The sequence below is a fragment of the Geotrypetes seraphini genome, chromosome 1 (assembly GCF_902459505.1).
Source record: "Geotrypetes seraphini chromosome 1, aGeoSer1.1, whole genome shotgun sequence".
Taxonomy (NCBI): Eukaryota; Metazoa; Chordata; class Amphibia; order Gymnophiona; family Dermophiidae; genus Geotrypetes; species Geotrypetes seraphini.
In genome coordinates this window covers 442190006-442203433 of record NC_047084.1, presented here as the reverse complement: position 1 = coordinate 442203433, position 13428 = coordinate 442190006, and positions in this window count along the sequence as shown.

Sequence of the window (13428 nt, the reverse complement as noted above, 5' to 3'; positions counted from 1 at the left end):
AGATAACCCACATTGTTTGAAATGTCTGTATGCAAATAGCAGAAGCCGAAGAATATATTGCACTAAATGAAGAGATGAATATATGGAACAAAGTTACCTTTTGAGAAAAAAAACAAAGTGGAGTACAACAAGTGTGCAAAAGGTAACCTTAGTATGACAAGTATACTTAATATGCATTTCACAAGGCTTAGGTTCTTGTATGCCATCACATCCCCTCACACACCAATTATCTTCTCATTTACTCATGTCTTATATTTCTCACATGTCTGATCACCTGTAACTCAGCACTTTATATGCACCATACTTTTGTCTATGCCATCTTTAGTATAACAATTTGATCAGCACCATTTCCACCTACTTTTTTGACATCACATTTAGCACATTGTCACTTTATTTCAATCACAATATCTTTATTCAACATTGAATACTCCTTCTATTAGTAGAAGCCCTGAAGATATGGATTATCACCCCACAACATTGACTGTATAGAGCCTGCATCAAGTACAGTGGTACCTCTGTTTACAAGTGCACCGATTTGCAAGTGTTTTGTAAGATGAGCAAAAACATTTGCAAAATCAGCACCTTGGAAACAGAGTGTGGTTTGATTTATGAGTGCCCCCGCCGCTTCTTACCATCTGCTGGGGCTGTGGGTTGGTGCCTGAAGATCTGCCTCCTCTTGCTGGGCCTTGAGCATCTGCGCATGCTCAAGGCCTGCGAGTTCATGTTCTCTCTAAATTGCATTTAGTTAGGACTGTTAAATCACCTTGGGCTATTTAATATAATATACACCCCACAAACCTCAGTTTGATGTGGTTAAATGCAAGAACTGTATATGCATAGGGAAAGGGCAAACAGAATTCTAGGAATGGTTAAGAAGGGGGGATCATGAACAGCTCTGAAAAGGTTATCATGCCATTATACCAGGCCATGGTATGCCCCCTACCTGGAATACTGCATCCAACACTGGTCACTGAACATGAAAAAGGACATAGTACTACTCAAAAGGGTCCAGAGAAGGGTGATGAAAATGGTTAAGGGAGTTGCCATATAATAAGATGCTAGAGAAAATGGGCCTCTTCCTTTAAAAGACTGAGGGGACACGATCAAAACATTCAAGATATTGAAGGAAATTGACTTAGTAGAGAAAGATTGTTCACCCTCTCCAAGGTGAAAAGAATGAAAGGGCACTTGCTAAAGTTACAGGAAAAGATTCCATAAAAACATAAGGAAGATCACATAGAGTGGTAGAAACCTGGAATGCTCTTCCAGAGGCTGTTATAGGGGAAAGCACCCTGCAGGGATTCAAGATGGAGGTTGGATAAGTTCCTACTGGAAAAGGAAGTATGCAAGCAAGGCTAGACTCAAATAGAGCACTTGTCTTTGACTAAGAGCCACTGTGTGAGTGGACTGCTGGGCATGATGGACCACTGGTCTGACCCAGCAGTGGCAAATCATACGTTATGTTCTTATTTAAATTAGTTTTGTGAAAGAGATGCGTTTTGAGCTTCTAAAAAAATTTTCATAGAACAGAAATTAGGTATTAAGTTGCTAAAATTCTTGCCCCAGAGGCCAACTTAGTAAGCTAATGTTCTATTGAAAAAAATGTTTGTGGATGGGGGGATGTGGCTTCGAGGCGAACAAAGATGGCTGTGTGAGGAAACAGCTCCATGGTGACAGGCAGCTTGATTTAAAAAAATAGCAGTAAAAGTTTAAAGGAAAGACAAAATTAGTGAGAGAAAAGAAGTATAAGAATGGCGTCGGGCAGACAAAGTAAATCTTCCGTGGCTGGAGCTGGTTCGGGGTCTGTTAAAAAATCTAAAATTGACTCCACTTCCCCGTAGATGGTGCCGTTGCCAGCAAATGAAATTGATAAGAGATCTTATGAGAGAAATACAAACGATAAAAGATATCGTTTTGGAAAATTCAAGACATAAAGGAGGTGAAAGGAGAGATAGTGAGTTTAACTCAAAGGTTAAATGCAGTGGATTTGAAAATAGAATGTTTAGAAAAACGGGTGGAAAAATGTGAGGAGGAAAAAGTACTGTGTAAAAAGGATCAAAGAAATTGAAGCATTAAGAAGGGATTTTGTGGATTTGTCTAATCGTGCAAGAAGGAACAATTTGAGGGTACTTGGATTACCAGAGGAGATTGAGAAGGGTGATCCTATTACTTTTCTGTTAAATTTCCTACCTAAGATTCTACCAATTCAAAATAAGTTTCCGTTGGAGATAGAAAGGGCGCACAGAATTCCAGCAAAGAGATTAAGCAGCCAAAAGGGACCACGACCTTTAATATGTAAGCTACTTAGATATCAGCAAGTAGAAGAGATCCTGAAATTAGCAAAGGAACATAAAAATATGAAATGTCAGGATGCAAAGATATTTATAGTCCCGGATTTTGCCAAGGAAACTGCATATAAAAGAAAACAGCTATTAGAATTACGCCCACAATTGAGAGCAATGGGTACCAGATTTGGATTAGTATACCCGGCTATAATGCGGGTGACTCATCATAACAAAACTTTCAGTTTTGAAGAAGCAGGGAAGTTAAAAGAATATATAGATAAATGTGAAAGCCCGATGAATACCTAAAATGAAAATGAAGATATTAATGAGAAGTCTGTTAATGTTTTAATAGTGTGATGCATAGGTTATGTTTATTTGACTTTATTCATAGTGGGGTATGGTTTTTGAATATAAAACTTGTCATTTTCCATAACATTAGCATTCGCATTCCCGTCACCTGCAACTGAAAGCTAATCACCATCAATCAATAATCACACAACTCAGTTTTATTGGAATAAATATTTGGCCGCAGCTTTATTATCTATCTGAATATTATCTTCACTTACAATGCAATCTGTGTCCAAAAACCAACAAACCCCCAATGCATATTTCACACACCCCAAGGGAGCTATTCGGTGTCGAAACTAGCTCCAGTTAAGTCTTTAAATTTATAACATTCCCCCAAACGGCCCACGGTGACGCAAGGTCATGCTTCCCCTCCTCCCAAACATGATCCACGGTGTCGCAAGGTCATGCTTCCCCTCGCAGCGGTATCGCATACGAGTGTCACATTTATTTATTTATTAACTGCTCATCTCCCAGATCCAACTGGGCCAAACCCCATTTTCCACCCCACCCAAAGCTGCGACCACCTCCCCCCCAACCCCATAAGCTCCACCAAACCCACTCAAGTCGACATATAACATGTAAACCCCCCACCCCACCCCACAACACTGACACAAAACATATCAGCACAAATGGGAGGGAGGGAGGGATAATCTTTTCCTGAAGAGACTACTCTACTGTTCCCCTTTCCTCACAGAATTCACTCCAGAGTGCCACAACATCCAACCAATCACGTGACTGCTCCACCCCATCACCTTAGCAACCTCCCTAATCATTTTTCTTTCTTACAAGCTCTATCTATTAACCCTTTCTTACCTCCTCTTATAAAATTGTCAATCCTTATTCTACAGACCCTTGATAACACCTCATATATTCCCCTCACTATCTGTCCCCCCTCCCATTTTACCCACACCATCATTCAATAAATATTACCAGCCGGTGACATCAGCTCAGCTAATGTTATATCACACCAGATGAATCTGGTGTTCTTCTTAACATTAGCATTCGCATTCCCGTCACCTGCAACTGAAAGCTAATCACCATCAATCAATAATCACACAACTCAGTTTTATTGGAATAAATATTTGGCCGCAGCTTTATTATCTATCTGAATATTATCTTCACTTACAATGCAATCTGTGTCCAAAAACCAACAAACCCCCAATGCATATTTCACACACCCCAAGGGAGCTATTCGGTGTCGAAACTAGCTCCAGTTAAGTCTTAAATTTATAACATTCCCCCAAACGGCCCACGGTGACGCAAGGCCATGCTTCCCCTCCCCTCCCCCCAAACATGACCCACGGTGTCGCAAGGTCATGCTTCCCCTCGCAGCGGTATCGCATACGAGTGTCACATTTATTTATTTATTAACTGCTCATCTCCCAGATCCAACTGGGCCAAACCCCATTTTCCGCCACAAGCGGTGACAGCCTCGAGCTTGTCACCGCTCCCCCCACCACATAAGCTGCGGCCAACAGCTTTAAAACAAGTCTCCAATAAAATAGGCCAAACCTATGCCTGAAAGGTTGACAGCATCAGGACAATAATGTCCATGGAAAATAGCTGCAACAAACTCATGAGAAACCACTCTAAACCCCCACATGCTATCCATAACTCCAAAAGCTTAGTATTAAACCCACTCAATAGCAACCATGTCCCAATCCTCCTTACACACTCAATAGAGGACCAAACAAAACAAAAAGGGGTGGGGGCATTAGGCAAAACACAGACAGCAGACAACAGATCCTGCCTCAGGGGCAGTATGAAATCCTCTCCCTTTGCTAAACAAATGTCACAACCCATCAAAAGAATCATAAGGGAAGCAGAATAGAAGATTAGGAAACTGTCTTTGCTGGAAAAGGATTAGCAAGGGTCACTCCCAACAAATGCTCCATATGCCCACTGGACTCAGAAACAGCTAAGAAAATCCTCACCAGCCCAATAGAATGGTAAACAAGATATTGCACATTCCTGTTACTCCACACACACACGTATAAAATAATCCAAATTCCTGATCCTTCCAAGAAGGTGACCGGGGAATAGGCAATTGCATTTAACCTGCAGTCAACCCAACATCTCCAGACAGCTACCCCATGAACACAATAGCAGGTCGAGAAGATGCCAGTTTACCCACTCGATAATCTGCCCAGTGCTGCAAAAAGGCTAATCGCCAGAGCACCACTACAAATCATGAAGTGCACACATTAGGCAATACTGCAAACAAATGTCACTAAACCCTCATACAAAAAACAAACAAACAAGTAAACCCTGCACATGGACACCAGATCGCACGCACCCACAACCAATTTCATAACTTCCATAAAATCCCCACACCAGCAAATGTCAAGTGAACCATCTTCTAAAATCATCCTACAAACAAACAATACAGTACTAATAGAACATGCGGCTGTTCCATATGAGAAAGGAGCAATGCACCTCTGGCACCCAAAATTGCAGAAAATGAGTCAAACAAAGCAGTTTGGCTCTCAGCACCTATCCAGCGCCTTGCAGTTCCTCCAGTCTGAGGACACAAACAAAGCCACTTAGAAAAAACATAAGGACAGATAAAGACCAAAATGCCCAGCCAGTATACCCCTCCACAGTAACAATTAACTCCTCTCTCCCAGAGAGAGTCCATGTGCCTATCCAAAGCCGTCCTGAATTCAGAAACTATTTCATGCATCTACTACTCCTACACCTACTGGAATTCCAAAACTATTTCATGCATCTACCTCACCTTCTGTAACAATGTAGCGCCATACCGTACTGCAGAGCCCAGCACTGCATCCCCTGCCCTCTTACTTTGGATTTGCTGTCAAATAAAAGGGGAGTCATCTCATGTATAGTTAGGCCACATAGGTATTTAAACATCACTATTATCTCCCTTCTCATGCTCCTCCTCAAAGTATACAGATGGAGATCATGAACTCAGTTCCCATATGCCTATAGGACATAGACCATCAACCCTTGTAGTAGCCTTCCTTTGAACTGAACTTAAATGTACACAAAATTCACAAGGAGGTCTCACCAAAATTTGTAGAGGGGCAGCAAACTTCCATTGTCCTGCTGGCCATACTGATTCCCATGCATCCAAACATCTGTCTAGCTTTTGCTAGCACTGTTACAACCTGGTTGCCTCCTGAAGCTCATCACATACAATCACACCAAACCCGCACTCCTCATTCGTACACCAAGGTCTTCACCCTTTAATCGCACCATTCCCTTGTGGTTTAGCAATGCAAATGCATGACCTGGCATTTCTAAACATGAAATCTGAGCTGCACAATATGAAGCCATTCTACAACTTAAGCCCATCCTCGTTAGGCACACCATCAGGACTGTCTGGTCCATTACTGCTTTGGCCTCCTACAACAATCCCACTTATATAATTGTGAAAAGAACAAGCCCAATAACAAACCTTCAAACACACTACCGATAAGATCCTCCCTTGGCATAACCATCTCCTGGGACCACAACCCACTGACACCTTACTGACCAACTAGTTCCTGCCCCAGACCACCAGTGGAGCCCTCCATACCGAGAACACTGAATACGATATGCCTATGAAAATGGTAAAATGACTAAAATCAAAATACACCATATTCACCACACTCCCATTATCTAATGCCAAGATCACCCAAAGAAAGTAAGCAGATTTGTCGATCCAAATCTGTCTCTAGTGAATCCCCAAGCTCTGTTGTAAAAGTGTTTCTATTGAGATACTCACCAATAAGTCAAACTTACCGGTCTGTATATCCCTAGTACTGCCTTTTCTCCATTTGTTGTGGAGGGAAACCATATTCTCCCTGCTCTATTCATGCATTACCCACTCCCTACTCTACAGAAGCAGTGAGAAGGTAGTCAGCAGAGTCACCAGAACTACCCCCAAATTCTTGCAGTACCCTTGGATGTACCAGCCATTCCCCTCGTGGTATCCACCCGTAGTTCTAACGAACCCTCACAAACCCAAGCCACTGAAAATCAATCAGGGTTTTTTACACCTCCTGCCCCAGTCACATGAGGTGTTTGTACACCCTCCCCCCCAAACACTTCAGCTGTGAACCCAGAACAGAAAATATTAGTGAAGAAGTCATCTATCTCTTTACCATCTGCTACTTATTGGCCTCTTGTACCCTTGGGTTCCACAATGCCACTTTTGCATGTCTTCCTATCCCTAATAAATCCAAAAATGTCTTGTCCCCCATCATTATCGTGGCAGATATTTATCCTTCCATCTCTATCTTTACTTTCCAGAGTACTCGACCAACCCCCTCCCCCCCTTAACTCTATCCAATAGTGCTTCTGATGCCTTGCACCTTATAAGAACAGAAGAATTGTGATACTGGGACAGACCAAAAGTCCATCAAGAACAGTATCCTGTTTCCAACAGTGGCCAACCCAGGACCCAAGAACCTAGTGAGATCCTATAATCCAAATTCTATGCCCTAGTAACAGTGGCGTACCTAGGGGGGGGCGGGCCGCCCCGGGTACCAGCCCTAAGGGGGTGTTCCCGGCCTTGCCGTTCAGTCCCCCGCCACCCCCGAAGGACCGCTCGCCCCCCTGGCCTCCCCGCACCACCTATGAACAGCCGCAGCAGGATCGCGAAGTCAGCGTCAGCATCCCTGCGCTGCTTCCTACGACGCGATCCCGCCCCTCCTCTGATGTCAGAGGAGGGGCGGGACCGTGGCGCAGGAAGCAGCAGGGATCGCTGACGCTGACTTCGCGATCCTGCTGCGGCTGTTCATAGGTGGTGCGGGGAGGCCAGGGGGGCGAGCGGTCCTTCGGGGGTGGCGGGGGACTGAACGGCAAGGCCGGGAACACCCCCTTAGGGCTGGTACCCGACGCTGACTTCGCGATCCTGCTGCGGCTGTTCATAGGTGGTGCGGGGAGGCCAGGGGGGCGAGCGGTCCTTCGGGGTGGGTCGGGGCATCAGGCCTTCAGGGTGGGGCGGGCGGGCAGGCAAGCAGGCTTTCAAGGGGGAGGGGGTGACAGGCAGGCAGGCAGGCCTTCAAGGGGGGACAGGCCTTCGGGGGGGGTGCAGACATTCAAGGGGTGCAGGCCTTCAAGGGGGGCAGGCAGGCCTTCAGGGGGGTGCAGACCTTCGGGGGGGGGTGTAGGCCTTTGGGGGGGTGCAGACCTTCAAGGGGGTGCAGGCCTTCAAGGGGGGAAAGGCAGGCAGGCCTTCAAGGGGGGGGACAGGCCTACAAGGGGGGGGGGGACAGGCCTACAAGGGGGGGACAGGCCTACAAGGGGGGGGGACAGGCCTTCAAGGGGGGGGACAGGCCTTCAAGGGGGGAAAGGCAGGCAGGCCTTCAAGGGGGGGACAGGCCTACAAGGGGGGGGGACAGGCCTACAAGGGGGGGGGGACAGGCCTTCAAGGGGGGGTGCAGGCCTTCAAGGGGGGGTGCAGGCCTTCAAGGGGGAGACAGGCCTTCAAGGGGGAGACAGGCCTTCAAGGGGGAGACAGGCAGGCAGGCAGGCCTTAAAGGGGGGACAGGCCTACAAGGGGGTGGGACAGGCCTTCAAGGGGGGGACAGGCCTTCGGGGGGGTGCAGACCTTCAAGGGAGTGCAGGCCTTCGGGGGGGGGGTGCAGTCCTTCAGGGGGGGGACAGACCTTCGGGTGGGAGGTAAAGTCCTTCGGGGGGTGCAGGTCTTCAGGGGTGGGGTGTAGCCCTTCGGAGGGGGGACAGACCTTCGGGGGGGGGGGGTCCTGGTGTAAAAGTACACAGAGGGAGAGAGGGAAGGGGGGGGTTCAAAGATACATGCATATGCCAGACTTTGGGGGTTAGAAATAATGGGTCTAAAAACAGAGGAGTGGGAGAGAGATGGTGCATAATGGGATTTAGGGAGGGAAGGAACAGAAAGGGAGAGAACTTGGAAACAGGGGATGGTGTGGAGGGGGGATAGAGATACTGGATAGGAGGATAGTTGGGAACAGAAAGGGAGAGATGGTGGATCCTGGGGTGGTGGGGAGTTGAGAAAAGGTGAATCTGTGGATGGAGACAAAAAAAAAGGAAAGATGCCAGATCTCCGGGAGAGGGAAGGGAAACGGAAGGGGAGAACAGAGATGGCAGACGGATGGTTAGCACGGAGAAAGGAGACCCTGGCAAGCAAGACAACAAGAGCCTGGGACCAACAAGATTTGAATATTGATCAGAGAACTAAAAGGTAGAAAAAATAATTTTATTTTCTGTTTTGTGATTACAATATGTTAGATTTGAAAAGTGTACATGAGACAGCTTGAAATGGGAACTTTTCTATTTTTGTGAATGGCAAGGCTGAGTTCAGTTAAAATATATGCTTTATAAGAAAATATAATAATGTGTTTTATAAAGTTTATAAGCATTGCTGGCATACTCGGTGAGGTGTTCCTAGTGTTGGTGGTGGTGGTAGCATGTCAGTGTGTTGAGAGGAAGAGGTAGTCTGGGAAATTCTGCTGAGCAAACTCTGGGCCCATTTCCACCCCCAGTTAGTCCACTCCACTCAACTGGTTCACACACTGAGTGGGTCTTTGGGTGTTATTTCTGGGTAGTTGTTTTAGAATCTCTTCCAGTGGTTTGTCAGTATCTCCTTCTGGTCCAAGGAAGGAAAATTTGTCAACCTTAGCATTGACCTTCAGAATATGTTTGTAACAGCGCTGCTTGTGTGGCATTAGGCTATGTAGTGATCGAAAGAAAAAAACAGACCTTTGCACATTTTTGCACTATATGGTGGGTGTATGAGGAGATTCATTTCCTGCACAGTTAAGTCCATTTTTTCTACTGAATAATAGTATAGGTACAATGAAAGTAAATAGCAAAAATGTTTGAGTAGATAATTAAGGAAATCTTTTTCATATTGCTTGCTTATGGACTGGGAAAAAAGACTGTTCAAGCAAATGTCTCCAGAACTGCTTTAATGGAAAAATGTGATTTTTTTTTTTTTTAAGTACTTTGTGAAATTTATTGTTGTTGTGAAATTATTGTTATACTTTGTTTAAACTTAAAAAGCGGTGTCATTAACAGTGAATCTAATCGAAAAATCGATTCAACAGGGTGAATCGGATCGAATGAAATATTTTTCTCTGAATCGGGCAGCACTATTGGCTACCATGAGAATGGGCTACTGGGCATGATGGACCATTGGTGTGACCCAGTTAGGCTATTCTTATGTTATGTTCTCATCTGTAGGGGCCTTTGTTTTCACTTCTTATTTTAATGTATTTTTTTCCTGGGAACTTATCAGTGTTTTTTTATAATGGGAACAAAAATGGAAGAGAATTAATGTGTGTGGAATGGGGGGGGGTAACTAATTTCTTCAGCTAAATAATTCAATCCACTTCAAACAGACATAGGAGAACTCACGCACCATTCACACACCCTCCAACCAAAAACGTCAAAAGAAAAAAACTGTTCGACAACCTCCTAGCCATTCGAGCTGCAACACTTGACCCCCAACTCTACAACCTATTGACCTCGACCACAAACTACAAAACCTTAAAAAAAGAAATAAAAACCCTTCTATTAAAAAAACACATAAAACCAAACTAACATAATCAGAACTGTCCCAAGCATCACCTGCAACTACTCCATATGTACTTCTGATGTCATGACAATTCAGACATAATTTATGTTATGTTATGTTTGGAATAATGGTTACATAAATGAGGTTCAATAAAAGAAAATTTTCTGTGGGAGCATTTGTTGGAACTTCTGTTATCCTGATTTCTTCTATCTGTGGGCTTTCTTTAGCTAACCTACTTATCTGGGGCTTTCCACTTCTGCAGCTGCCCTTTTCACGGTCCACTTTGCGCTTGCACTCTCTGGGGAGGGGGGGGTTGGGTCTGGGCTTGGTGGGGTAGGTGTGTCTGGTAGTTTTGTCTGGGTGGTGGCTGGGTGTTTCTTGGGTGCTTGTTGTGCGGATTGGTGTGTCTGGTGAGCGGTCTGGGTGTTGTTGCTTGTGGGGGTTTTTTTCATTATAAAATATGGCTGAGGGTCTAGTCCGGCTTATTATTCTTGTGGGTTCTGGGGTGGGATTTGTTTGCTTGCCCCAAGTTTTGGCCTTTTGTTGTGTATTGCTATGCCTCTCATTGGCAATTTTCTCTTGGGAGAGGCTTGTTCATGCTTGTTGTTGCTGTTACTCTCATTCTGTGTTCTTTTTGATAATGTATAAGTTTCTGTACAGACCATGGTTGCTTGTCTGGACCTTTTGCCATTCTCAATAAAAATACTTTGGAAAAAAAGAAAAAAAAAAAAAAAAAATTTTCACTGCCTGTTTCTATTCTGACCATTTATTCCATTTCATGGTTATTGCAAAAAAAAAAAAAAAAAAAAAAAAAATTTTTACATGAGGGGGGGGGGGGGGTGTCAAAAAATGATGGGCCCCGGGTGCCACATACCCTAGGTACGCCACTGCCTAGTAATAAAACAGAAATTATGCTGCCTATCATAGGAATAAGCAGAGGATTTCCCCCAAGCCATCTCAATAAGGCCTTCTCGGTTAGGAAAATACCCAAACCTTTTTTAAACCCCGCTAAGCTAAGTGATTTCACCTCATTCTCCAGCAATGAATTCCATAGATTAATCACATGTTGTGTGAAGACATATTTATCTGGTTTGTTATAAATCTACTACTTAATAGATTCATTGCACACCCCCGTGTCCTAGTATTTTTGGAAAGAGTGAACCAGCGATTCACATCAGCCCTTTTCACTGCACTCCACTCAGTATTTCCTATACATGACATACACAATAGGTTGTTACCCTTACAATAACTTTGTTTAGGTTTGCTCACCACTTACCTAGATGATTCCCCACTAACACCATAAAAACTTTTACCCTTTAATTTCTCCAGCACAAATAAACCAAACCCTCAACTTTACTACAATGAACCCTCTCCCTTTCCACAGAGACAGACACCAAGAAATCTATTTCCCCCTAACACACACACCACACACCCAGAAAAACACCACAAGTACATAATATGAATGTACCTTAAACACCAAGAACAGGTCATCTCCAGCTGAGCTAACAAATCAGGACAGCTGACACCATGCTGAATCACCACAGAAAGAATGGCAGACACAGGAAGATCCAAGAGACCCAGAAAGGCCATAGCACAAAAGGAAAATTAGGAAGATGGCCCCTATTGACACTTCAAACAAAATTTTTAAATCACAATACTGTGAATGCTGATGCCATACAGTCATGCAGCCGCTGAGCACATAACTATTGCAATGGCAGCTGCCAGTGCTCCTAAGCTCCCAGACACGGGAACACCAAATCCGCGAAGGCCGCAAATCCACAACTCTGCCTAGCTGTAAAAACAAACACCTGAATGCAGCATTGGCACTTCCCAACTCCCTCCTAACACCAGAATTTAGAGTCAAAGCCTCAAACCTATCTAGAAGTGCCCTACCATGTGGCACACAGACCAGCCAGTCACTACCCTCGTGAACTAAAGACCAACCACCTGCCAGTTCCTCCAAACTAGCCTACTAAGAAACAACCTGGCAAAATTACACCTCAACAGAAAGACCTCTCTGTGTCACACAAAATAACCCCAACAGGTAAGTCCCTCTCTGACACACTGTACATTAGCGAGCAAACACCTTATACATCCCATCTCCCTCACAGCCAACCCACTCTGCCCACGGTCGTGCAGACAACTCACCAAATGGCAGCCCAGCGCTAACTACTGCTCCACACAGGGGACTGTTGTGCTGCCAGGCTGTTAAACCTCCATAGAAGAGCCCAAACTGCTCCTCTCCATTGCAGTCTCTGCTTAATCAGGCAACAAATCCAGCACCTGACAGACAAATAGCCTGTCCTGACTAAAACACAGACACAGAGAAGGTTAACAAGGCAAAAAATTATCCTTACTCAAAATAAACCAAACTTCCTAACATTAAAATCACAATGAAAGAATAATATTCTTAGTAAGAATTAATATACTCTGAAGAGAATAATCTTTTCCTGAAGAGACTACTCTACTGTTCCCCTTTCCTCACAGAATTCACTCCAGAGTGCCACAACATCCAACCAATCACGTGACTGCTCCACCCCATCACCTTAGCAACCTCCCTAATCATTTTTCTCTCTTACAAGCTCTATCTATTAACCCTTTCTTACCTCCTCTTATAAAATTGTCAATCCTTATTCTACAGACCCTTGATAACACCTCATATATTCCCCTCACTATCTGTCCCCCCTCCCATTTTACCCACACCATCATTCAATAAATATTACCAGCCGGTGACATCAGCTCAGCTAATGTTATATCACACCAGATGAATCTGGTGTTCTTCTTTACTTGAGACAGTTGACTGTGGGGATTGGCAACATTCTGGACTGAGCTTGAGGAAACTTAACTGTTGAGAATGGCAGCATTCTGGACTGAGCTCGAGGCAATTTGATTGTGAAGATTGGCAGCATTCTGGACTGAGCATGAGGCAATTTAACTATGGGGACTGGCAGCGTTATGGTTTGAGATGGAAGTAATTTAATTAAGAAGAATGGCATTATTCTGGACTGTGATTATGGTAATCCAACTGTGAAGATGGGAAGCATTCTGGACTGAGATTGAGGTAATGCAACTATGGAGATTGGCAGCGTTATGGTCTGAGAGGGAGGTAATTTAATTGAAGAGATTGGCAGCATTCTGGACTGAGCTCGTGACAATTTAAAGGTGGAGAATGGCAGCATTTTGGATTGAGATTGAGGCAATGCAGCTGTGGGGATTGGCAGTGGTATAGCTGGAGATGGTGATAATTTAATTGAAGAGTTTGGCAGCATTCTGGACTGAGTTCGCAGCAAT